Below are 26,166 nucleotides of genomic sequence, written 5' to 3'. Positions count from 1 at the left end.
TGCGTACATGTACATGTACTATAATTGTTGCATTCCCTGAAGTCATGGATCTGGAGATTGTGACTGATCAGTGATCTGTTGGCAGCATAGTCACCTCAAAATCGTCTCATGGGCACAATGTAGTGTACTTAATGCATTGTAAGGACAGTCGATATATTGACAATAAACAATAAATTGACTATCCAATAATATCGATATCACCAATATCACTTTCTGAAGAAAACCACTATATCGAAGTTGCTGGTAATGAAATTGTTGCTGTCCAAATTTCCACCCTTTCTTTTAATTTCAGCCAGTTTTTCAATTTCACACATTTTTCAGGCTTTTTACAAACACTTCAGGTTTTTTCATGGATGATCATCATGATCATTCTCATGCCCAGTGGCGTCGCCACATTGAAAGTGGGGGGGCAGGTTGTTGGATCCTCCGAATGGAGTCTGATTAGGAGTGTAAGGTGCGGGCGAAAACAGTCATTTTGGGGGAAATGACTGATTTCCCCCGAATGACCAACAAAAGTGGGGGCCGTGGCCCCTGCCCCCCCTTTGCGCACGCCACTACTCATGCCTGGAAAAAAAGTATCGAAAAATCAGGAAAAAGCGATTTTTATGGTTATGTGATGATATCGTACTACTGGGGTTCCAAGGAGAAAGGCTTTCCATGACAGCAATTATGTGACACGATCTGCTCCATGGGGGCCAAAGGAGGTATTCTTGAAAATTGAGTTCCTATAATTATTATAATATACTGAAAACACCAAAGGTCTAGCATACATGGTTCTAAAGTTATGAGGTTTTGTGATATAATGTGTATTTTCTTAGGTATTTTATTGTTTTTTAGTCCACATTTTTGCCTTTGTCTCAGTTTCAAATTTGCCGCCTTTGGCCCCCATGGACCAGATCATGTCGCATATTTAGATGCTAATCATGTATGGATGAAGGTAGAAGATATGAGGAAAATTGGGACAAAATTGAGTGGCCAATATATTGATTTTTTTAATTCCCGACATCGACAGTCCTTAATGCATTGGTGCAATACAGCTAACAAAGTCACTTGGATGTTGTAACATAGATTACTGCAAACAGACAAACTTTATTTATTTATTTGAATTTTTTTACCCAGGGTAGCTCCTTCAGTGTCAAAACCCTGATTTCGATTTCCAAGGAGGCCCTGCATTTACAATGATACATTGAGTACAAGAATCATAAATATATACAGTAAAATATCATAAAATTATAAATGGTACATGAAATTGGGAACAAAAGGAATAACATGTACTAAAATTTAGATTAAAAAGACTTACAATTGCTTAAGGAATCGGATAGCAACATTTGCACAGTATTTTTTGTGGGACATGAGAGCACATCAGACATATCAAATAGCATTCTGAATACAAGGAATGTCCTGATATCACGTAATTTTGATTTTTTGAAATTTTTGATATAAAACACATTTTATGGCAAATTATTACAAATTTATATTTTTTTTATGTTTCATATTTAACAGTCCTCAAAGAAAAATTTATCAATTGGAGGAAAAGCCTATGATCATTTGAAAATTTTGACCTTTCGTTTTGAAGATATACATTTTTTCCCAAAAAAACCCTAAATTTGTTAGGTCTTTTTTTGGAAAAAAATGTATATTCGGAAAGTCAAAATTTTCAAATGATCATTGGCTTTTCCTCCCAGCTGCCATATTTACACTTTAAGTAAATATCATTAGATTTATAAATTTTACTTAGCGGACTGTTAAAAGAAGTGTGCAGCAATCACAACAGACTCAGTACACCGGTCGATCTTACCGTTTCGATGTTGATTAAGATACTTCTTGCATCGATCCCGAGATGCGGAAAAACCAATAGTCATTTTGTCCCACATAAATGAATAAATAACAAAAACCCCCGATCCCGAGTGGACTCACCCATTCGGTGCGTCACACGATAATCATCCCTTATCCTCCTTGGTTTCTAGATGAGATAGGCGTGTGGATTTTTCTTTACCAACGCTAAGTATCATTACGATCCAAAGGACGACATATACAGTTTGTTTGTTACACTGAGGTAAAAACCAACCAGTATAGTCGCTAGGGAGATAGTTTTGACGACATTTTTCGGCTAGAAAAGTGACAAAAACGATCCAAAAACTTAGCTTGTATGTGTGTTTCCGTTCATATCACGGGACACACGTTTTCAAAATAGCGCCCTTAGGGCGCCATTTTATTTTTGTTCTCACGTAAAACAACTATAGCAGACTAGTAAGTTACAATAGATGTTTGTACAGTACTGTGTATACATGTATGGTGAGTGATTATCGCTATGTTTATGGTGTGCTCTATCGTTATATCTTTCAGTATGCGCGTCTGATGACGAGTTACTGCTAAGAGTTCGGTGGGTTTCGAAGGACCAGCCTGACAAATCTTCCCCAAAAGGTTTTCAGTTTTCATCCCTTTGTATATATATTTTTATATCATACCACTACATCAGCGTCAGCCACTGTGCGTGTGGGTCTGTTTATTGGGCTTGAGCTTGTGTTCGGGGGTAGTGCTGTACGCTCCCGATTACTACAATGTCTAGGCCTTGTCAATCATGCCCTTCCCTTGTGGCAGAGTGGGACCCGCATCCACTCTGCTACACCCACAGGGATTGCTCTAAATCAAATAAGTGTGCTTCCTTTTGCATAGGCTTATCGGACATCCACTTCGCGGATTTAGAAAGTAGCGCTCGTTTAGGTCTTCGACACAGACAGAAGGCGAAGACTAAGAAACAGAAGCCTACAGGTAAGATTGATATGGTAGGTACTAGCGCGGCGGCAAGGGCCACGCTAAGGTAACCTCTGGGGCTCCGGTCCCGGGCAAGCAGTCGGACGCTCCGGGGACTGCTAGCGCGTGCGCAGTCCTGGCAGCCAGCGAAAGCACTGACTTAACGTCTAAGCTAGTAGCAGGCAGCAGGGCGGTACTTGCCCTAACAGGCGAGTACCAGTCTACCAGTGAGATCTCTAGCGAGCTTCTTGCAGGTGGACACCCGTCTATTGCTGGCTTTAACGCAGCGGGTCTAGCACCATGCGAAGTAGCGGCGACGGACAGTATGCCAAGGGTACCCGGGCTTGCCTGGGTTGAATCCTAGCATACAGCGTGCAGCGGACTTGCCTCGGCGGTCTGTAGCACGCAGCGTGCCAGTGGAACCCGGGCTTGCCTGGGTTGATCCACGCACGCAGCACGCCTTTCGTTCCCGCAAGGGTCGAATGGCGTGCATGGGTTTAGCAGAGACGATACCGGGCTAACGCTTCAGGTGTAGTCTTAGCAGAACCAACTGGGGTTGTCACACGGCAGCGTTCCATGGTGGGACCGCCGAGTGATTCCCTGGGCCTTGGAATGGCTGCCGGCTGTCCTCCGGGACTGGCTAGCGGCTATACCGGGGTTGGGCTCGCAGTCTCTCACGGGACAGCGACCCAAGTGCAAACAGTGGCAGCTACCGAGGCGAGCTACGGCTTGACTTCAGTGGTAGCCACTATGCACGCGCCCATAGCTGCCGTGAGTGGTCCGCCACACACAGCGACCTTGGGCGAGGCTCAAGAGGTTAGGGTAGGTAGTTTGAACAGCCTGGCTGATCAACAACCCACTTATGTCCTCGAGAGCCAGCAGAGCGTGGGTGATCCATTACAGTCAATGGGTCAATTACCCTCTTATGATCGATCACTATCTATTCAGCGGAGCATGGCTCCATTGATTGATACTGCCTATTCAGGTAGCGAGGTGACTGATCGAGGTATACGCTCAGCTACCCGTGATACTAGGCAAGCTCCTTTTAGCCAAGGGACAGCCAGTATAGCGGGTACCCATACCACGGCTTGATCCTCTAGCGGGGGAACGCTGTGAGGCATGGGTACAGTGGTACGCAGCCGGAGCCCTACCGGGCACCTACGCTACAACCACGCAGGTACCGCAGTACTCGTCCTGGTTACCACAGTCTCTGTGGCAACAGGGGAGGCGGTACTGGTACTGCCGTTCCATGGGGTGTCCCTGGTGGCGGATCCTTTCAGGGTCAGCTACCAACAGGGTATGCCCCGTGGTATCCGCCGCAGGGTGGTTTCTTCCACGGTCTACCACCGTGGCAAGTGCCGCCTAGCGTTGGGCAAGCAGTACCACCAGTTGTTACCCAACCCGGCGGCGAGTGGCTAACCCTGATACAGCTCAGGGTAGGCCGCACACTGCTATGGCTAGGCGACAGCAGCGAGAGCGTCGCGGATCCCGGGTGCTATAGCTAGCATCTCGGGGTCTAGCGGGAGTACTCCCTCTTCTGCTGGTGTTCAGTTGGCTAGCCACACGGTGGCGACACCGCCCTGTCCACCTTCAGATGCCCGTCGTCAGATCTCTTCCTCATCAGAGAGTGAGTCAGAGTCTGAAGGCGAGGAAAGGAGTCGGAAGATGAAACCAGTAGCGACTCACAGTCTGATGAGACTGTGCAGCTAGCTTCAGGTATCCTTCCCCGCTTCCCGTGAGGAACTCGCTAGCAATGGTCTGCCTGCGGACACCGCTGAGGTGATGAGCCGTGTGGCCCAAGGTTTGGGCCTGGCTTTCTCTCAGGAGGAGTCCGTTCAGGAGGACCAGGGCATCTTTTCAGTAGGATGCCCAGCTAGCGCGTCCACACAAGGGTCGCCCGCACTTGCATTCCCGGCGGACCTCAAGGGTAGGTTTCGTAGGGCTGTCAGGCTCGCTGGAGCTTCGACGCCGCGTGCTTGCACGCTTCCACTGCGTGTTTCGCAGGAGGACTACGAAACCTACCTCAGGGTCCCTGACATGGATCCAGGCGTTGCCAAGCGCCTGCCGCTAGCGGCCAAGGCGCACGGGTCGTTCGCCCCCCAGTGGGAGGAGGAGGTAAAGCTCATCGATAAGCGAGCCCGCTCGCGTATCAGAGTCTCTAGCGTCGCTACCACGCTTGCCGCAGCACCTCGGTAGGAAGGTAGCGAACGACCACGGGCAACGCGGAACTCTTCCGCGAGGTTAATCTGTTAGCGGTGCTAACAGCTAACCTCAACGAGAGTTCTATGGGCCTCGCCCAGAGGATGTCATCTCGCCGCCGGAGAATGCCTGTCTGTCCCTCCAGTCAACTTACGGCTCCGACTTTGCTGATGCAATGAAGAAGTCAGACTCGGTGGGACAGGGGCTACTCTTTGGACAGGCCTTTTGCGCTACGGTTGAGGACCGGGCAAAGAAGGCCACCAATGAGAGCACTCTGAAGAAGTCGGAGGCTGCCCTGACCAAGGGGAGGGGCAGTAAGGCGAAGAAGAAGCACACGAAGAAGAAGTCTTCTAAGCGTTCTTCAGCGCCAGCTCCGGCTTCAGCAGGACGCGCACCACAGACTACACCCGAGCCGAGGCTACTCCAGCACCTCCCAAGAAAACTGGGAAGCGCAAGAGTAGTGCTGGACCAGATGGCAAGCCCCTAAGAAGAGCCGTTCTTCTAAGGGTGGCAAACCAGATCGGTCCTGAGGGCACGGCGGTCGACAGTCCATGCCGGCAGGTTTGGACTTCCCACAGGGATTCCCCTGTGGGCGGCCGCTGTGCATTACGCCCAGAGATGGCATGCCATCTCACCGGGCGCCTGGGTATTGTCAGTGGTCAGTGGGGGATTACAGGCTGGAATTTACCAGCCACCCCTCGTGCGCCTGCACGATTCAGAGGTCCACAGTAGTGCCGCCAGACGGCCCCCAGCGTCGGGCACTACTGTCAGAGGTCACTCAGCTTCTCACGAAGCAAGCGATTGTCCCGGTCTACCCCCTTTCACCAAGGGGTTTTGGAGCACGCGTTTTTCTGGCTCCAAAGAAGACCCGGCGACTGAGGCCCATTCTGAACCTCAAGCCGTTGAGCGAGTTCATCAGGCCCAAGAGGTTCAGAATGGAGACTCTCGCCGGTGCTAGCCTGCCCCATCAAGGGTATGTGGGCGGCATCGCTAGATCTCTCGGACGCATATCTGCATGTTCGATCGCACCTCAAGATCAGAGGTTTCTACGCTTCAAGGTACAGGGTCAAACTTACCAGTTTCGATGCCTGCCATTCGGCTTGTCCACCTCCCCAGAGTGTTTACACTCCTGGTCAGAAGCGGTGGCAGCGTACCTGAAGCGCAGGGAGTCAACATGTGTTGCTACCTGGACGATTGGTTCATTTACGGACGCACACCCGCTGGAGACACAGTGTCTCGTGGAGTTAGTAGTCCGTGCGGTGCTTGGACCTGGGATTTCTGATCAACGTCAAGAAATCCAATTTGGTCCCGACGCAGACACCACTATTCTTAGGGGCCCAGATCAACCTCAAGGAGGGATCGCGGTGCCCTCACCGAGAGGGTGGCGAACATGGCGAGGTGTGCCCGACTCTTGGCCGAGTCAGAGGGGCACCGCTGTGGCATGGATGAAGGTTTTGGGCCTTATGGCCAGTATGGTAGACCTCGTGCCGTGCTGCCGCTTTCACATGAGGCCTATACAACTACACCTTCTAGCCTTTTACAGGCCCAGTCGTCACCCAATATCCCTCGCGGTTCGATGTCGGAGATCGCGCGAGAGAACTCTGGTGGTGGACCCATCAGCCCAATTTGACTCAAGGTGTCAGGTTTCCTGCACCAGCGGTGCGTCACGTAGTGACGACCGACGCGTCAAAGCTGGGCCGGGGGGGCCACATCCACGGGGACTCAGTCTCGGGCCTATGGTCGGCCACGGAGACGGAGTTCCATATCAACCTTCTCGAACTTTGGGCAGTGGAGAGAACTCTCCAGCATTTCGAGAAGGTGATCGTGGATCTCATATCGTTGTCCAAACAGACAACACAACCGTGGTGGCCTACCTCAACAGACAAGGGGGCACCAGGTCACCACGGTTATGCCTGCAAGCACTACGCCTTATAGGGTGGTGCAAGGCCAGGCAGATTACGTTGAGAGCGATGCACATAGCGGGAGTCACCAACATCCTCGCGGACGATCTGTCACGAGGAAAGGTGTCGGGACCTACAGAATGGTCCCTTGCTCCGCAGGTCGCCCAGACGATCTTCGAGGTGATGTACCACCCTCGATAGATTTGTTCGCATCTCATCGAAATCATCAGCTGCCGGTGTATTGCTCAAGGGTCGCAGACCCACAGGCATTCGCCGTGGACGCTCTGTCCGTGAGACTGGGAGGAATGACTGCTTACGCTTTCCCCGATCTCACTGCTCGCAAGGGTGGTGACCAAGATCGGGAGGGAGGATTGCAACGTCATTCTGATAGCACCGTTCTGGCGAAACACCTGTGGTTTCGACCGATGGTGGATCTACTAGCGGCTCAGCCGCGAGTACTCCCAGTTACCAAATCTACTCCGGATGCCGGAGGAGAGGTACCAAGTCTACCACTAGAGCACCTGCAGTTAGCTGCATGGCCCTTATCAGGGAACGTCGCGGCGGAGGGAGGCTTTTCATCAGAAGCTGCTTCTCTCATCGCCGGGGTAGGCGAGTCTACCCTCCGCACGTATAGTCAGCGTTTGGCTCCCTACTACGCATGGTGCGATGAGAGAAATACATCTCCCACTAGAGCCCCTGTGCCTCTGGTGGCAGATTTTCTGACAGAAAAGTTCAGGTCAGGACTTCAGCAGGCAGCGATAGCCAACTATAAGTCAGCCATTCTCTCGATTCATCGGGATTTGAAGACGGTCGACTATCAATTCAGATGGGTCCCTAAGTCTTCTTCTCGACGGTATGTTCAACGAGCGCCGCCCGAAAGGAAGGTGGTCCCTCCATGGGACCTCAACACAGTCTTGGAGTATATTAAGGGTCCCCTTTGAGCCCCTGTCAAAAGCGCCCCTTAAATACGTCACTCTTAAGGCGGCCTTTCTTCTGGCGTTGGCTTCGGGACGGCGCTGCTCAGAGTTGCACGCAGTCTCGAAGTCAGCCTCCGTATATAATAACAACGGAGCGACGCTGTTTCTTCGCAAAAAAAAAAAAAAAAAAAATGAGCGAAGTACATTCCGACACTCGCCCTCTTCCTCCCCAGTATTGGGCAGGGTTCGTCAATAGCCGAAGACAGGTTGTGGTGCCCGGTGAGGCGCTACAGCACTACCTTGGCGAACACAAACCTTAAGAGGGGCTCATGACCGCTTATTTATCACTCACGCAGAACCGCACGGTCCAGCCGCTAAACAGACTCTGGCACGGTGGCTGGTCCAGGTGTTAGTGGACTCGGGGCGGCAAAAGACGCCGCCCCAAGGCCCACTCAACCAGATCTATCTCATCTTCGTGGGCCTACCATAGGGGGGTCCCCATAGAAGAGATTTGTCAGGCTGTGTCTTGGAAGAACCCGTCGTCCTTTTCCACGGTTTACTACAAAAACGTAAACCAACGACCAGGTGATAAGTTCTCCAGGGCTATTCTGCGGAGATAATATGGTGGTTGGGTATCAGGTGTTTTGCGGACAATCAGAATTCCAACATGGTAAGAACCAGTGTTTCTATTCTTAACCACTGAACTTTCAGTTCAGGGTTTTGTCTGTTCACGTAGTCTTTCTGTTTCCGGCCGTGAGGGGGGGAAATAGTTTGACCTCGCGATTACCATGCTACCCACTCTCCCGATCCTTATCAGATGCTGGCCAATCTTGTACCTCCATCCGTCGGTTACTTGCTAGATCGATCTTTCAGATGTTGATGCAAGAAGTATCTTAATCAACATCGGAAGCGGTAAGATCGACCGTGTACTGAGTCTAGTCCCAAACAAAAATGTTTGGTAGACTCATAACCGGTGCGATCTTACCTTTCCGATGTTGATTATCCCGGACCCCGGCCGCCCCCTACAAGTTTGGCCGAGTAGGGGCTGCCCAAGTCGGATAAGGGATGATTATCGTGTGTGACGTCACCGAATGGGTGAGTCCACTCGGGGGATCGGGGTTTTTTTGTTATTTATTCATTTATGTGGGACAAAATGACTATTGGTTTTTTCCGCATCTCGGGATCGATGCAAGAAGTATCTTAATCAACATCGGAAAGGTAAGATCGCACCGGTTATGAGTCTACCAAACATTTTTGTTTGGGACTATTATGTCTTATATGTTAGAAATATAATTATCAAACACGAATCACATGGTTTTATTTAAAACAAACTCATATTGACCATAAAAATGAATAAAAACAGCCGACTCTCAACACGCTATATTCAAAATTTCCGCACTGAAATTGTCTAGAGCAATGACGTCCCAATAATACAATGAAGGCTGATGACAAATGAGCACAAAATAATCCCTCATTGTATTATTGGGATGTCTTTGCTCTAGACAATTCCGGCGCCGGAATTTTTGACTGTTCAAAACAATTTTTTTTCAAATCCAATTTTTAGCCATAATAATTGGATTCAGCCAGATACATTGTGTTTAGTGAGAACAGAGCAATTTTGAATTCAAGTTATAATCATGACTTTATTAAATACCACAGTTTTAAGAAAACTCACTTAGTAGGCCTAAGTGAGTTTTCTTTCAATTTACCTCATTAGGTTTTACCAGGAAACTAGTTGTTACTAATAATATTTTATATTATTATTTATATCAGACCTCTGAGTGGAACAATAAATCTGTGTATCACAGTCTTCAAGCGAGCCGGACGACGACAATATTTAAAAAATATTGCATGTGCAGCGTGTACATTCCTCTTATTGGCAATACACTCGCACTGAGTTAGGCAAAGTTAATTTAATTACCAAGTCAGTCTGATATAAATAATAATAATAATATTGAATGGTGGATTTTGGTGTGATACAAAATATATTGCACTTGATAAAAGAATATTGCACTCATCTTCGACGTGTGCAATATTTTTCTATATATTCTTGTATCACACTCAAAGCCATTCAATATTATATTTGGCAAAGAATGACCAAATTAAAATTTGACCAAAATCATGTATTAATGCTTTAAATTAATGTATAATTTCATTTGAAATTCATACTCTCCTGTGGAAGATATTTGCAAAATCTTCCACAGGGAGCTTGTGGACTTTAAATGGGACAACATTGGTTTCAACATGATTTTATAGCATTAATATATACATATTTTAAACCTAATCCCTCTTGATAAGTTTGGTAAACTCTTGTTTAAATTTTGATGTCATGAAGCTGTACACCACAGGGTTAATAGCATGATTCAATCTTGGAAGTTTGCCTACAAATATCACAAAAGCAAAGAGATGATGGTTGTTTTCATAGAGACTTACCATCATATCATATGGAATACTGAATACAACAAGCCCTGGAATCCACAATAGAGTAAAGATAATTGTTCTTAAGAAAAGCGACTTTGTCATGCGCCTCAGTGTCGCCTGAAGAAAATTCTTCGGCAATTTTCTGTTCTGTCGCTGCTGAACAAATGAACTGATTGTGTCTATTTTTGACATTCCAGAACTTCCAGTACTAGTATTTGGAAATGAAGTGTCGGGTTCATTCTCCTGCCGATATCCAATCAAAGAGTTTTGCCATCCTTGAGGAAAGAAGTAATTAGAGGAACCATTTTGAGAGGCTGATGATGTTGTGCTTTTCCAGGTTGGTGAAGAGCTGCTACATGAAGAGCAGCTCCTTTCTGATAATTCTGGTGTTGAAGGGGTCACATTGAACACTGGTACACTGTTTAAAGACAAAGAAGGTGAAGCATTAGAACTGCATGAACCATTTATGCTGGGTGTGTTAATATAGTTTGGTATGTCTAGTTTGACAGAACTTCTATTGGATGGGAGTGTAAGCCCATCTGTAGCTGGTCTCTTGAGAAAAGTGGGCTTCCTATAGTTAGCATTTTGCTGTTCACTTTTTGGTGTAGGTATGCTTAGCCAGGTTGATGGAAAGAAGCTATAGCTGGTCCCTTGTGATGTTCTTTGTATTGGAGGGCTCAATACAGATTCATTGTTTGGAGATATCAAAGGATCAGGACTGTGTATATTTATAGAGGTTGGTGCTTCTACATTTACAGACCTGTTGGATAGAAGTGTAAGTCCAGCTTTGGCTGCTCTCTTGAGCATATGTTTTTTTGTGTAGTGAGAATTTTGCTGCTTACTTTGTGGTGTGCTTTGGCTGATTGGTGAACAGGTGCTACATGTACATGAAGAGCTTCCTGTTTGTGATGTTCCTGGTGTTGAAGAGCTCAGATTGAACACTGCTGAACTGTTTTGAGACACCACAGAAGATTCAGGATTATGTTTATTGATGGAAGTTGCTGTGCTAAGCTTTATAGGACTGTTGGATGGAAGTGTAAGCCCAGGTGCAGCTACTGTGAGGTTAGAATCTTCCTGTTGACTCTGTGCTTTTGGCATGACTGGGATTGAATTTGGTGTTGTTGGAGATTGTTCCCGAGAACTATGTTCATGAAGAGGAAAATCTCCCACTTCGCATTGTTTGCGAACTTTCAGCACCATTTTGATATTGAGGCCAACAATTAATGATAAAGTGGATAAAACAGATGTGATCCAAAAGATCAGCAGAGTAACTTTAAAGTGTTGTATTTCGCAGGGTCCAATGATGCTGCTTGGGCTAAAATCACTTGCTGTACCACTGATAACACCAAAGACAAAGCTTATGAAAAAGGTGACTGTCACAAGTAATAGTACGCGGCGTTTGGTCAATCTTCTTGAGAGAGTTCTGTCCACTGTGCAGTACTGATTAAAAGCATTCAGGCTATGTAGAAAAAGTGTAAAATGCTGGGAGAAAGACCAAATACCTTGTGATGATTGACATAACAAGTGAGCATCCAAAGATTGAAGGTTTGTGTCATTGCTAGAGTTTAATGGTGTAGAATAGAAAACAGAAGTTACATCCAAGGAAGCAGCAAGTAGACACGTTGCAATATCACTTAGGGCAAGGGTTAATGCCAAGATTACTGTAGGTGACTTCAATCCAGATATTCTTGTGTATGTCAACAGTACTGTGGCATTACTGACAACACCCCAGGTCAAAAGTAAGATATCATAGATGAGAAAGATGATTCCGTATGCTCCCATCTTTGCACATTGCCAGAACTGTGTTGTTTAAAAAAATTGTTTGGAAGCATATTATTCAGATGATGACATTTAAGGCATTCAAGCAATTTAAAATCAATCTTCAAACTGAACTCACCAATATTTCTAAGCTCTTTCCAGAGAAAAGTTTCTTGTTACCATGGTTACCAGATACACCACTCAAAATTTGATAGCCGTGTACACTACACATGCGTGGTGTAGGAACCCAAAGCTCAATCACCTACATATACAAGATTTAGCATAATTTTTCATTGATAACATGTTAATTGGGCTATTCCTGTTGAAAGCATATTTCTAGGCATTTAAGCAATTTAACAACAATCTTCAAACTGAACTCACCAATATTTCTATGCTCTTTTCACAGAAAAGATTCTCATTACTAGGAACATAGGTCTAGCACCTCTCATAATTTGATAGCCGAGTACACTACACATGCGTGTAGGACCCCAAAGCTCAATCACCACACAAGATTTTACCATAATTTTTCATTAAAATTTTTTTGATTGATGGCTTAAAATGTTATTGGGCTATTCCTGTTAAAATCATTACACCCACAGCAGAAGATGGCTTGATTTGGATTGCCTGAATTGGTGATTCCCATTTGAAACCTGGGAAATTTGGGAGATTAAGGTTGTGTCTTCCATAGGGGTGTATGGATTTCAAGTGGAATAGCCAATGTCAGAGGTGGAACAATAGAGAATAATTTGACTGCCCAGTGCCAGAAGTGGGTAAGTGCAATAGCTGCCCTGTGAACATTGGCAACTTACATGCAGTATATTGTACTCATCTGACATGGCAGCTATTGCACTTACCCACTTCTTGCACTAAGCAGTTGAATTACTCTCTATTGTTCTACCTCTGAATTTGGCTGTTCCATACACCCCTATGGAAGACACAACTGTAATCTCTCACACAGAGGTGCAGGTTGGGAGTCAGCAATTCAGGCAATGCCATCAAGCCATCTTTGTCTAATCAAGGTAAGAGATTCATTTTAGTTTGTTGTTGAAGTTGGCAGCCTGGACAATCTCTACTGAAATTTCAAGAATAGACATTATTGACATATATTGAAATTAGGAGTTCCAAATTAGTGTATTTCGGATTTATGATTAAGGGTGTCTACGTTTACACGTTTCACGTTTAAAATTCCTAGCACCGAGATCTAGCGTAGTGAGCGGCGCAATAGCGGCCGGTGGTCTAGGGCCATCCACCTTAGCAGTTTGAAGGCACTCAGCAATGCTCAGAAGCCCATTCGGAGCACCAATTTCTGGTCGATCCTACATGTAATTATTTCGTGTAAGCTAATCCTAACCCTAACCCTAATCCTAACCCTAAGCCTAATCCTAATCATAACCCTAATCCTAACCCTAACCCTAATTCTGAATGAAACTATCTCAAACTTGAAACCAAATAGAATTAGTTTTGATTCAGGATTTCCTATCTGACAAGGCTAGCTAGGTGAGAAATAAGCAATTTTCACCCGGGTTCTCACCACTGAATAACACCAATCGCGCGCCGCCATATTGTTTTGGTTCCACTGGTTCCTGGCTGTTTAAAACACAATACGATAGAATACTGAGGATACACGCATTTGCAAACCATCGCGGTATATTTCAAATCTCGGGTTGCCGACTGTTTTCCTACCAAAAATCCGCTAATTATCATGATTGCAAATCGCTAAATGCGATTTGAAATACAAAATTCCGGCTCATTTCTGGCCGTAAATTTGTGATTTTTGAATTAAAAATCCAGATTTTTTTATGGGGGGCATGTTAAAAAAACCTTGAATAACAAGAAATTTAGGGTCTATAACTAACTTAAAAAATTGAAAAAACTATTTAAAAAAAATGTTTTTTTTTTTACATACGTTACAAGGTTAAGGGATGGGGTATGAGCGTTTGGACAGTATTTATTGTGGGACATTAGGGCACATCAGACATATCAAATTTCATTCTGAATACAAAGAATGTCCTTCTGATATCAAATAATTTTGATTTTTTGTAATTTGCAATGTAATACACATTTTAAGGCAAATCATTAAAATTGATATTTTTGATATTTAACAGCTAGTACTCAAGTAAACTTCTGATGATTTAGACTTGAAGTGTATGTAGGTGGGATGAAAATCCGACGATCAATTGAAAATTTTGACCTTTCGTATTGAAGATATGGATTTTTTTCCCAAAACACCAAAAAAAATTAGGTCTTTTTGGAAAAAAATCCATATCTTCAATATGAAAGGTCAAAATTTTCAATTGATCGTCGGCTTTTCCTCCTAGCTACATACACTTTAAGAATATATCATTAGATTTATAAAATTTACTTTGAGGACTGTTATATATCAAAAATGTGAAAAATATCAAATTTTAATAATTTGTCTTAAAATTTGTATTATATCGTGAATTTCAAAAAATGAAAATTATTTGATATCAGAAAGACATTCTGCGTATTCAGAATGCAATTCGATATGTCTGATGTGCTCTCATGTCCCACAAAAAAATACTGTCGAAACGCTTAAAACGCTCATTCCTGATCCCTTAACCGACCGGATTGTGGACTGTTTAAACGGTTAGACAAATAACCGTTAATTTACACCCCTTTTTATGATATGATCAAAAAACTGTTGAATTGTCTCGAGACATCAGGAAAACACAACAAAACACAACAAAGGCAGCAAGGAATAGACTCAGTATTGCCCTCACGATCATGAGAACCATTTAATAAGCTATTTATAACCATTCAACAATTTATATCCATTAAGACATATATAATATAATTAATATAATGAATTACAGATTTCATACATGTAGCACTTTCATAGCATTTAAGACATATAAATACTAAATTGTTTATCTTCCAATAAATATTAATAAATACAATACAAGAATTATTGGAAAAATGTGTACAGGCTAGCCATACAGACTGGACAATATGTGACGCGATCAAGCAAAATCAGTCGCAACTCGGAGATATTAATTTTCAGTTTCTTATAGGATAGTAAAAACCATTTACAAAGCTGGATTTTGCAGAAAACCCCATTAAAATTGAACAAGCAGTTCCAAAGATATGAGCAATTAAAGAGTTTCCAAAACAAACGGAAATAGTTCCTTTGTTTGGCTATATCTCAAAATCAATATTTCCGAGATCCGACTGATTTTGCTTGATCGCATCACATATAAGGTGATAATCAGTGGCGGCACCAGGATTTTTTTCATAGGGGTAAGTGATTTTCAGGGTCAAAATAAAGGAATTTTTTTTTTTTTTTATAGGGTGGGGGTAGTTTTAAATGGGGGCCTCCACTGGTTGGCGAGTTAGCGCAGCAGTAGTTCCCTCGGTTTGCACCACTGAGGTCCCGGGTTCAAGCCCCGGCACGGCCCAAGGACTCATGTGCACTTGGTTTATCCCGATTCCATGCTCGCTCTCGTAGGTTTTCTCCGGGATCTCCGGTTTCCTCCTGTATTGCAAAAATCGGTGATTAGTTGTTTGGTTATCAAAAACTTCCTTCACCCAATGGAATTTGGGGAGCTGCACAGATAATTGATGGATGTTACAATCTAAATGTGGATAGGTGTGCGCCGTTCGGCAGCAACCTAGTTGATGCGATCTGATTGTGATGATTTTTTTTTTTATGATAATACACTGTGTCAATGGCAAATATACATTCATAGATAAACATGTTCATTACTTGCAATTAAAACTCATGTTATTGAATGATTTTGATCTTTATAAGAGCTCACCAGTCTTCCAAGTTTCCTGAAAATGCCAATATAAAATATTTTATAAAATCCCTTTCCCTTGGCAAATTTTAATGGGGTTTAAAACCACTTAAAACTTAAAAACCATTATATATTAGAAGCTATGCATTGTGGGTAATAAGTATCGGAGAGTACATGTCACGATTATCATGATTATTGCAGATAGCAGGGGTAGCACGAGCTCAAAAATGTTAAGGGTCAAGTTGATTTTTTTCCGGACCCTTAAAGCCCTGCAAAACCCAAATCTGAAGGGGTCCAGTGATGAGAAACTAAGGGGTCCGCATGCGCAACCAGGAATATGACGTGGTAACTTGGTAAGGTTGATGTTATTGCTATTGCACATTGTCATTGTATTGACCGATTATTTTCATGATTTTTGAATGCTCTATTCGGAAGATTTCTTAGGTTTTCTGTGTCATAATTGGTTCTTTTTTTGTATCGGCAATGAATTACATACCATGTTTACAGAACAAATTAAAAATTCTATTCCAGACATCGTAAAAATGTCAAACTTTATATTTTGTTTATTGTATTTAAGTATTCACTGCAGTTTCTTTATTCAACATCATATTTGACTAATTTACGATGTATGAATAAAACATTCATTAATATTGAAAATGCCCAAAATCACACATGCCCAATTTACATAATAATAGCATGAATACATAATTACTTGTAATTAGCTAATTTGCATAATTAAATAAGTTTTGTATACTTTTTGGTTATCAAATGAAAGAACTTTGTATACATATGTGTGCAAAATGAACGGCACCCTTATATCATGTACGGTTTACTATAATTGGCATCAATCCTGCATATTTATTAGTTGGACTTAGTCATTTTTTCAGCTTGTATTTACCTGCAGATTGGCCGAAATTGCAAAAATAGTATGTTTGTTTGATTATAATTATTCAATAAGAGATTTTAAAATTTGTTTTCTTTAACGAAGTTAGGAAAGATAGACATTTAACCTGTGGTAATTAAATTAATGCTGTTTTTGTCAAGGAAATGTCCAAATAAGCTTTCAAAATCTCGAAATGTGCCAATTTTGACAAAATAGCTACAAAAAGTATTTGTGGCAGGTTTTCACATCATTTACGAGCATCTTAATATTGACACTACATCACAATTATGCACTGTCTGATTTCAATTCTGTTTTTTGATTTTGGATACTTTCAAATAGATCATTCATGTAGAAACATTAAAGAACATGTTACTGATGTGCTTATTTTTGAGGTGATATGCCTATTTATATACTTCATTTTAAACCTTATTCCTCTTGATAAGTTTGGTGAACTCTTGTTTAAATTTTGATGTCATGAAGCTGTACACCACAGGGTTGATAGCATGATTCAATCTTGGAAGTTTGCCTACAAATATCACAAAAGCAAAGAGATGATGGTTGTTTTCATAGAGACTTACCATCATATCATATGGAATACTGAATACAACAAGTCCTGGAATCCACAATAGAGTAAAGATAATAGTTCTTAAGAAAAGCAACTTTGTCATGCGCCTCAGTGTCACATGAAGAAAATTCTTCGGCAATTTTCTGTTCTGTCGCTGCTGAACAAATGAACTGATTGTGGCTATTTTTGAGATGCCAGAACTTCCAGTACTAGTATTTGGAAATGAAGTGTCGGTTTCAGTACTACTATTTGGAAATGAAGTGTCAGGTTCATTCTCCTGCTGAGATCCGGTAGCAGAGTTTTGCCATCCTTGAGGAAAGAAGGAAGAGAAATCAGTTTGAGAGGCTGATGATCTTGTGCTTTTTGGTGAAACTGTGCTACATGGAGGGCTGCTCATTTCTGATGCTCCTGGTGTTGAAGGGGTCACATTGAACACTGGTACACTGTTTGACGACAAAGAAGGTGAAGCATTAATACTGGATGGACCATTTATGCTGTGTGTGTTAATAGAGATTGGTATGTCTAGTTTTACTGGTCTCTTGAGCAAAGTAGGCTTTCTGTAGTTAGCATTTTGCTCTCCACTTTTTGGTGTAGGTATGCTTAGCCAGGTTGGTGGAAAGAAGCTAGCGCTGTCCCCTTTTGAAGTTTCTTGTGTTGGAGGGCTCAATACAATTGCACTGTTTGGGGACAGCAAAGAAGAACCAGGTCTGTATATATTCATAGAGGTTGATGTTTCTACTTTTACAGACCTTTGGGATGGAAATGTAAGCCCAGGTGCAGCTACTCTCCTGAACAAAGGTGATTTTGTGAGGTTAGAATCTTCCTGCAGACTCTGTGCTTTTGGTATGACTGGGATTGAATTTGGTGTTGTTGGGGATTGTTCCTGATAACTATGTTCATGAAGAGGAAAATCTCCCACTTTGCATTGTTTGCGAACTTTCAGCAGCATTTTGATATTGAGGCCAATAATTACTGAAAAAGTGGATAGAACAGATGTGATCCAAAAGATGAGCAGAGTAACTTTAAAGTGCTGTATTTCACAGGGTCCAATGATGCTGCTTAGGCTAGAATCACTTGCTGTACCACTGATAACACCAAAGACAAAGCTTATGAAAAAGGTGACTGTCACAAGTAATAGTACGCGGCGTTTGGTCAATCTTCTTGAGAGAGTTCTGTCCACTGTGCAGTACTGATTAAAAGCATTCAGGCTATGTAGAAAAAGTGTAAAATACTGGGAGAAAGACCAAATACCTTGTGATGATTGACATAACAAGTGAGCATCCAAAGATTGAAGGTTTGTGTCATTGCTAGAGTTTAATGGTGTAGAATAGAAAACAGAAGTTACATCCAAGGAAGCAGCAAGTAGACATGTTGCAATATCACTTAGGGCAAGGGTTAATGCCAAGATTACTGTAGGTGACTTCAATACAGATATTCTTGTGTATGTCAACAGTACAGTGGCATTACTGACGACACCCCAGGTCAAAAGTAAGATATCATAGATGAGAAAGATGATTCCGTATGCTCCCATCTTTGCACATTGCCAGAACTGTGTTGTTTAAAAAAATTGTTTGGAAGCATAGATGTATTTCCGATATTGACATTTCAGGCATTCAAGGAATTTTACATCAATCTTCAAACTGTATGTACTGACCAATATTTCAGAGAAAAGTTTCTTATTAAAAGGTACACCTCTCAGAATTTGATAGGCGTGTACACTACACATGCGTGGTGTAGGACCTGAACTCAATCACCTACATACAAGATTTTACTATAATTTTTCATTAAAATTTTTTTTTTTCATTGATGGCTTTTAAGCCATCAATGAAATTTTAAAAAAAAAAAAAATGTTATTGGGCTATTCCTGTTGAAATCATTACACCAGGTACATTTTATAGAAGATGGCTTGATGAAGATGGTGGCTTGATGGCATATTAGTCCAATAAATTCCTGTAACAATCATGCAAATCATGTTAAATTTCCTGTATTTGGCAGAGATAAGAGTACATATAGTGCTGATCATAATAGGCTATGGAGGCATAATGCCTCCATAGCCTATTATGATTTTCAACAGCAGACTTATTTGGTGGGAAAAGGTCATTGAACATTTACACAGAGGTCAAGCTCAACATTGCTTGGACTTGGTTAAGAACACACACAATGTGTTCCTCTTGTCATAAGGATTCAGAAAAAGTATAGATTGACCCATCAACGATGTACCAGTATGGAGCAAAAGGTAACATTGTGACATCATCTATAGGTAAGGCCCGGCAAAAAACGAGATCTCGCTTTTCACGCCGCGATTCTCGCTATTAACCAATTATCTCGCTTTTAAGAAAGTTCCCAAGCAGTATACTTACAATAAAAATGTTGCTTTATGCCATAAAAGTTCACCGAATTCCACGAAATGAACTTCTCCATCGGAAAAGTGTGCAGAATTCAACAGCATTGCAACCACATTGCAAGTGCAAAAGCCATGGCTTTACTTGATAAAAAATGACATTTCATTGCAAATGAGTTCAAGTTTAGGCCAAATATCATTATATTTATTGAATTACTGGCATATTTTGACTATAAAACATAAATCAAGGTCAAATTTTTGTCACTTTTTCTTCAATTCACGCCGGCATCGGCAGTTCTGTTTACATCACTGACCTAATCTGAACAATAGAGGGCAGGCAACATTTATTTATTTATTTTTTTTTTTTTTGATTTTCGTATTTTCGGGCGTTTTTAAAGCTTCTTATGCCATTTTTCGGGGGAAAATCTCGCTTTTCTCGCTTTTTAAAATTTTGGATCTCGTTTTTTACTTCAAAAAATTGCGTTTTTTGCCGGGGCCTATCTATAGGTCTAATTTTGGCACCATAGGGAGTAAAATTGAACAATGCTCAGATTTTGTTGAAAATGGTGCCAAATTATTGTTCTTTCCATGATAAATCAGAAAATAATAGTTTGTGCTATGAATGATGTTTCCTATTACCTCAGTAACACATCAAAATCGCCAATACCCATTGAGTAGCATTGAGTTCTATTGAATCTAATCGACCTTGTTGTGTTACCTCGATAAGAAAGCACCCAGGATAGTTAAAACTATTCTTTTTCTGATTTCTTGCAACAAGAGAAATAATTTGAGACCAGTTTCATCAAAATCAGAGCAAATTTAATTTGCGCCCCACATGGCGAAAAATTGGACCTTTGATGCCACGATGTTACTCTTTTGCCCATAACTCTATAACCATACATCATAGATAGGTCAAAGTATACTTTTGGTGTACGATGGTGTGAGTAATTTTGAACTTGACCATCTGTGCAAAGTTCAATGACCTTTTACTACTAAAATGAGGGTACTATTGAAATGCCTCCATGGTCTAGATTAATTAGCACTATAAGTACTACTCAAATATATGACAAGATCTGCAGGATTGTAGTGCATGTAAATTGGAAAATCTATTGCACTACATTGCCTGAATTGGTGACTCCTTCTTATTGGGCTATTCCTGTTGAAATCATTACACCCACTACAGAAGATGACTTGATGGGATTGTCTAAAATTGGTGATTCCCATTTGAAACCTGCACCCCTGTGTGGGAGATGGCTGTTTTCTATAGGGGTGTATGGATTTCAAGTGGACTAGCCAATTTCAGAGGTAGAACAATAGAGAGTAATTTGATTGCTCAGTGCAAGGAGTGGGTAAGTGCAATAGCTGCCCTGTGAACATTTAGCAAGTTACATGCAGTATATTGTATTCATCTGACACATGGCAACTACACATGACAGCTATTGCACTTCAGCACTTCTGGCACTGAGCAGTCAAAGCAAGGTAAAGCATCGCATATTTTTTTGGGGGGCTTTGAGGCGGCAGCCCCTGGGGTAAAAGCAGGGGGGCTTTGAGGCGGCAGCCCCTGGGGTAAAAGCAGGGGTGGCCAAAATGAAGGGCGGCGGAAGAAGAAGGGCGACAAAAACAGGGGTGGCAAAAAGAATTAGTAAATAAAAAAGGGCAGAAAAATTTGATAAAGCATAAAAATTTTTGAAAAAATGGTACTATACATCAAAATGTGCTGCTTTTAGGGTGCTAGCGCCTGAAACCTTTTTTTTTTTTTTTGCTCTTCACTTTTTCACACGACCAAGAAAAAAATTGGGTCAACCTTTTCGGGCTGTTGAGGAAGGGGCGGCAAAATTGAATTTTCTTCAGCCCCCTGGGGTGGGGGCGGCCACGGTATCGGTACGCCACTGGTAAGATACTAGGGATTCGTTTAAGTTTGTTGTTGAAGTTGGCAGCATGAACAATCTGTTCTGAAATTTGAAGAATAGACATTATTAATTGGGTAGGAAGTCACAACTATTACAACAGGCATGCTGTTTTTTCAAGGTCCGTGCTTCCGTCCGGATTTCAAGAATAGGCATTATTAATAGAGCAGGGAGTCACAACTATTCCAATCACTTTGTTTTAATTTAATGGTTGTTGAAGTTGGGTCTGCCTATAATCAATCTGACAATAAAGTAATACTGAAATTAAATAATAATTTGTAAATACTCCCTAATTATTCCTGATAATAATTCCTGATGTATTGTCGTCCTAAGGCAGTGGCATCCACATGTTTTCAAAAGGTGGCACAGGTCTCTATTCCCTGACTGCTCAAAAATTTGCGGTCCACTTTTATTTTTGGGCGAGAAGCGTATGTGCTTCTGCCCCGTTTTAGTTTCACTTTTCACATTTTCATGACCTCTAGTGTAATCACATTTGATCATTAGCGGAAGTTGCAACAATTTATTATTGACAGAAACAGCTGTAATATTTGCACAGTACCAGTTGCCAGTTTGTCGTCCACATTAACTCCCACATATCATTTGCCTGCTCCGCTGCTTAAGCTATTCTTTAAGAATACCATGATAGCTATCATGCTATTATCATCATGTGAATGAAGTTGAAGATTTGAACTGAATTCCATAAATTATACAAATTTTTATTATAACAAACTTGAATCTTATGTGATGATAAAATATTGAACCTTAACAAGTACATTATGAAGGAAACACAAACTGCTAGTACATGTATTAATTATTAATTTATCACTGTTCATCGAAAGTTGCTAGTGGGAGTGCATATATTTAAAAAAATGGTTATTTGTAGAGGGTGTCTGAGGTGCTTCAGTCGTTAGAAAATTTTACAAAATGAGCGCCAAATGAAGGCATTTGGTGGGCACTTTTTACACTATCATTGTGTAAAATGTTCAATATAAGGCCCAATTGAAGCAGTTTGCAGTTCATCATTTCTAGTGGCGTGCCTGGAGTTTTTGTCCAGTGAGCTGGCATATATTGCTGGCATACATGCGTGCGTAGCGCGAGAAAATTTTCAAGTGAAAGATGATACACATTGGGTTCACTTTGTGTCGGAAGTGCGCAAAAATGTGCAATTTTACACTATTTTATACCCAAATTAAGGTGTTAACCGAAACAGAACTAAGAACAAGGAATTGTTTTCTTTGAGTTGGTGGGGGGAGGCATCAATAAAAGAACTTTAAGAAGGATATACCATTACTGGGACAAATTTGAGCTCTTCATGTGTGAAAAAATTGATTGCAATGCTAAAATAATGATAATTTTATCCTAAAATCATGGCAAAGGAAGATGCATAGGCCTTTTCTGACCCGGGGGGGCCACTGTAGTGGTGAAGGGGGGTATCAGGCGCGTCCGTGGACTCTCAAAAAGCACCCTAAACACGTATTTCTGAGACAGAAATTTTCACCCCTAAACAAGTATAAGTAGCACAATTTGCTACCCTAAACAAGTAGTTGTCTTTCCCCCAACCCTAAACAAGTAATTTATGCAATTATTACCCCTAAACAAGTAAACACACAGAAACAAGTGATTTTAACCCTAAATAAGAAGTTGCTGCTTTTTTTTCGATGATCTATGGTGTGTCGTAGTAAAAAAAATATGCTGGCGGCTCTGCATAGCCAGAGTCTGGTTCAAGAAACATGTTATTAAAGCTTACCTCACAGGACATGCAGTATGTCCAATATTTTTGTGCCAATAAATTCCCCTTTTTGTATCACAGGTCCAACCCTTTGGATTGAAATATTAGAATTTATTTTTTGGGATTGGGATGTACCCAATTCTCCACATTTCCAAGAGAATTTTGAACTGCAAGTCCAACGCAAATGACGACCATGGCGATTGCAAACCACACATTATGAAGTTGGAAGACAAACACGGCCAGTCTCGCTTGGTCTATTTCCTAATTTCGTCTCCATTTAAAAAACATCATAGAGCATTAATTATCATGCTGGATTTAGTGATAAATCCAACCAATATCCTGAAACTCATTGATTTATATTAAAGGAAAGCCAGCAAATAGTTCCAAATTATTCAATCGGCGTGTTTGTAAATACCGCGGTAAAATTTCACACATGTCAAAAGTTCGTTCACACAGCTTGTTTATAATGTTGGGCTGGAAGCTATCAAGACTATCATGAATATTGATGAGTTTAAAGAGGTTCAGCCAATCGGAAAGTCTCTTATATTTTTCCTCATATTGACTCCACAGTTAAAAAAAAGGCATAACGCATGCTGATTGGTTGTATGTTCTGGCCAGGTTGTGACCTTGTCCGGGGACCCCGTGTTTAGTATGCTAGCTGGGCCAGTAGGGATCTGTCATCGCGGACAGCTGAAGGATGGCTTTTGGGGTGTAGCATTGAAGTAGGCAGAAGACCGCAGACTTTTCTTTCACTTTTCAAGAATGAAGGAGAAAGGGGAGAAAGCACAAAATCCCAAACTTGGCAAAACTACCCTAAGTAGCCTACGTAAGAGCTCCAAAAACATACCCTTTTACAAGTTTTACATGAATTTGATACCCTATTCACGTTCGCACGTAACGTGCCCCAATCTGAAAAAATACCCTTTTTACGTGAATTTACGGACGCGCCTGATACCCCCTTCACCACTACAGTGGCCCCCCGGTTTTCTGATTAAAGATAATATTTCAAGCTTTAAAATGATAACTTACTCCCAATAATGTATTTTGCAAAAACATGAAATTAGTTGACTTGAAACCTTAATTTTATCATAACTTTGGACTGGTTAGGAGTGGCACCCCCGGGATAAAAGGAACATACGGACTTTCTTCTGGAAACAATTTTTATGCTGACAACAAATGCCAGAAGTGAAGTCCTATAGGCAGGAAATGGAATTATAAACTTTTTTGAAATAACATAACAAAGTGCATAAAGGTATGGATGCACAGTGTCCTGCAAGAATGCAGTTGAAAGTACATGTGAGATGTGACCCTGATGAGTAAAATTGGGAGGAAAATCGATTTATTAATTTTTATCGATATTGAGTGGCCAATATATTGATTTTTTTTAAATTCCCGACATCGACAGTCCAGTCGGTCCTTAACCCTTACACCCATAAATACCACAGAATACCACGATGAAAAATTCTGCGCATGCATGCATCCCAGGGTCTGCGATGACGCAATCACCCTAAGTGTCAAATGCTCACGGAATTGCTGGCCGGGCAGCAATAACCCGTGTAGCTCCCGGTCCGCGATTGTGTGGTTGGCATGTGGGGGGTCAAAGGTTCGAATCCCGGGGGTGCCAATTAATTTTACCTAAGTGTCAGGCCTGAATTAAACCTGAATTCAGCTAGAAATCAAGCCTGAAATAATGAATGAAATCAGGCCTGATACTAACCTGAAAAAGGGGCGAAATATTTAAATGAGATACATGTAAGCCAGAAATGTTAATGTCAGGCCTAAAATTTTAGCCAGAAAAATTTAACCAGAAAAAATTAGCCAGAATTTTAGCTAGAATTATTAAACAGAATATTAGCCAGAAATATTAACCAGAAATGAAATCAGGCCTGATACTAACCTGAAAAAGTGCCGAAATATTTAAATGAGATAAGCCAGAAATTTTAATGTCAGGCCTGCAATTTTAGCCGGAATGAATTAGCCAGAATTTTAGCAGCTTTTAGCTAGAATTATATTAAACAGAATATTAGCCAGTTTAACCAGACTTGAGCAACTTTAGCCTCATACACATATGTATAGAGTGAAATTTCCCCCAATTGCCATGATCGGAATGCACCAGTGGCATATAGCGCAGGGGCACGGGGGAGGCTGCTGGCACATGCCCCCCCAATCGATTGCAAAATTGAGAAAATCCCATAGGAAAATTGCCAAAAAAGGGCTTGTGCCCCCCAATCAGACCCGGTGCCCCCAATCATGGTCAGTGCCCCCCAATCGGATGACCCATGCTACGCCACTGGATGAAAAGTGTTACTGATGTTCTTGGGGTGTTATGAAGTGGGGAAGGGTTATTTGGAGAGTTAAAATATGGTGAGTTGTCACCTACTGCATATTGGGAGTAACATTAGGATGTGGTTTGCAAACATAAACTCTTCCAATATGCTAAAGGTAGCTCTACATTTTTGAACTCTCTAAATTACCCTCCCCACTTCAAAATAGAAACCTTCCAATTACATTGACACAGCACACCACATCAGTGGCGTGTGCAAATTCGGGGGATTCAGGGGAAAACGTTAAAAACATCCAAGTTTGCTCCTAATCAGACTCTATTCAGGGGAACTGAACAACCTGCCCCCCCTTTCAATGTGCTGCGCACGCCACTGCACCACATCCCAACTTGACAAACTTTTCCAATATGCTCAAGGTGACAAATCGCCACTTTGGAACTCTCCAAATGACAACTCACCATAGTTGAACTCCCCAATTGACAACTTGCCATATTGTAACTCTCCAAGTGACAACTCACCATATTTGAACTCTCCAAATAACCCTCCCCCACTTTAAAGTACAAACATCCCCAAGACATCAACATGACATACCACATTGCAACCTTTACAAAATTTAAGTCCCGGATTTCAATTTGGTGTAGTGTAGGTTATAACTTAGTGCGCATCCTGGTGCCATTGAACTCTCCAAAAGCTCCAAATGACCCTCCTCCCACTTCAAAGTATATACAAACACTCCCAATTTATGCATCAACCG

General features: G+C 41.9%; 1 protein-coding gene across 1 annotated transcript in view; it reads left to right on the top strand.

Moving 5' to 3' along the window:
* The window catches only part of LOC140154977 (presequence protease, mitochondrial-like), a 118,324-nt gene that overhangs the window by 9,036 nt on the left and 83,122 nt on the right, over positions 1-26,166 (top strand). The window lies entirely within an intron of this gene.

The sequence above is a fragment of the Amphiura filiformis genome, chromosome 6, assembly GCF_039555335.1.
Source record: "Amphiura filiformis chromosome 6, Afil_fr2py, whole genome shotgun sequence".
In the NCBI taxonomy this organism is placed as follows: Eukaryota; Metazoa; Echinodermata; class Ophiuroidea; order Amphilepidida; family Amphiuridae; genus Amphiura; species Amphiura filiformis.
Note: the sequence above shows the minus strand (reverse complement) of the source record. Positions and strands in the feature narration are given on the sequence as shown.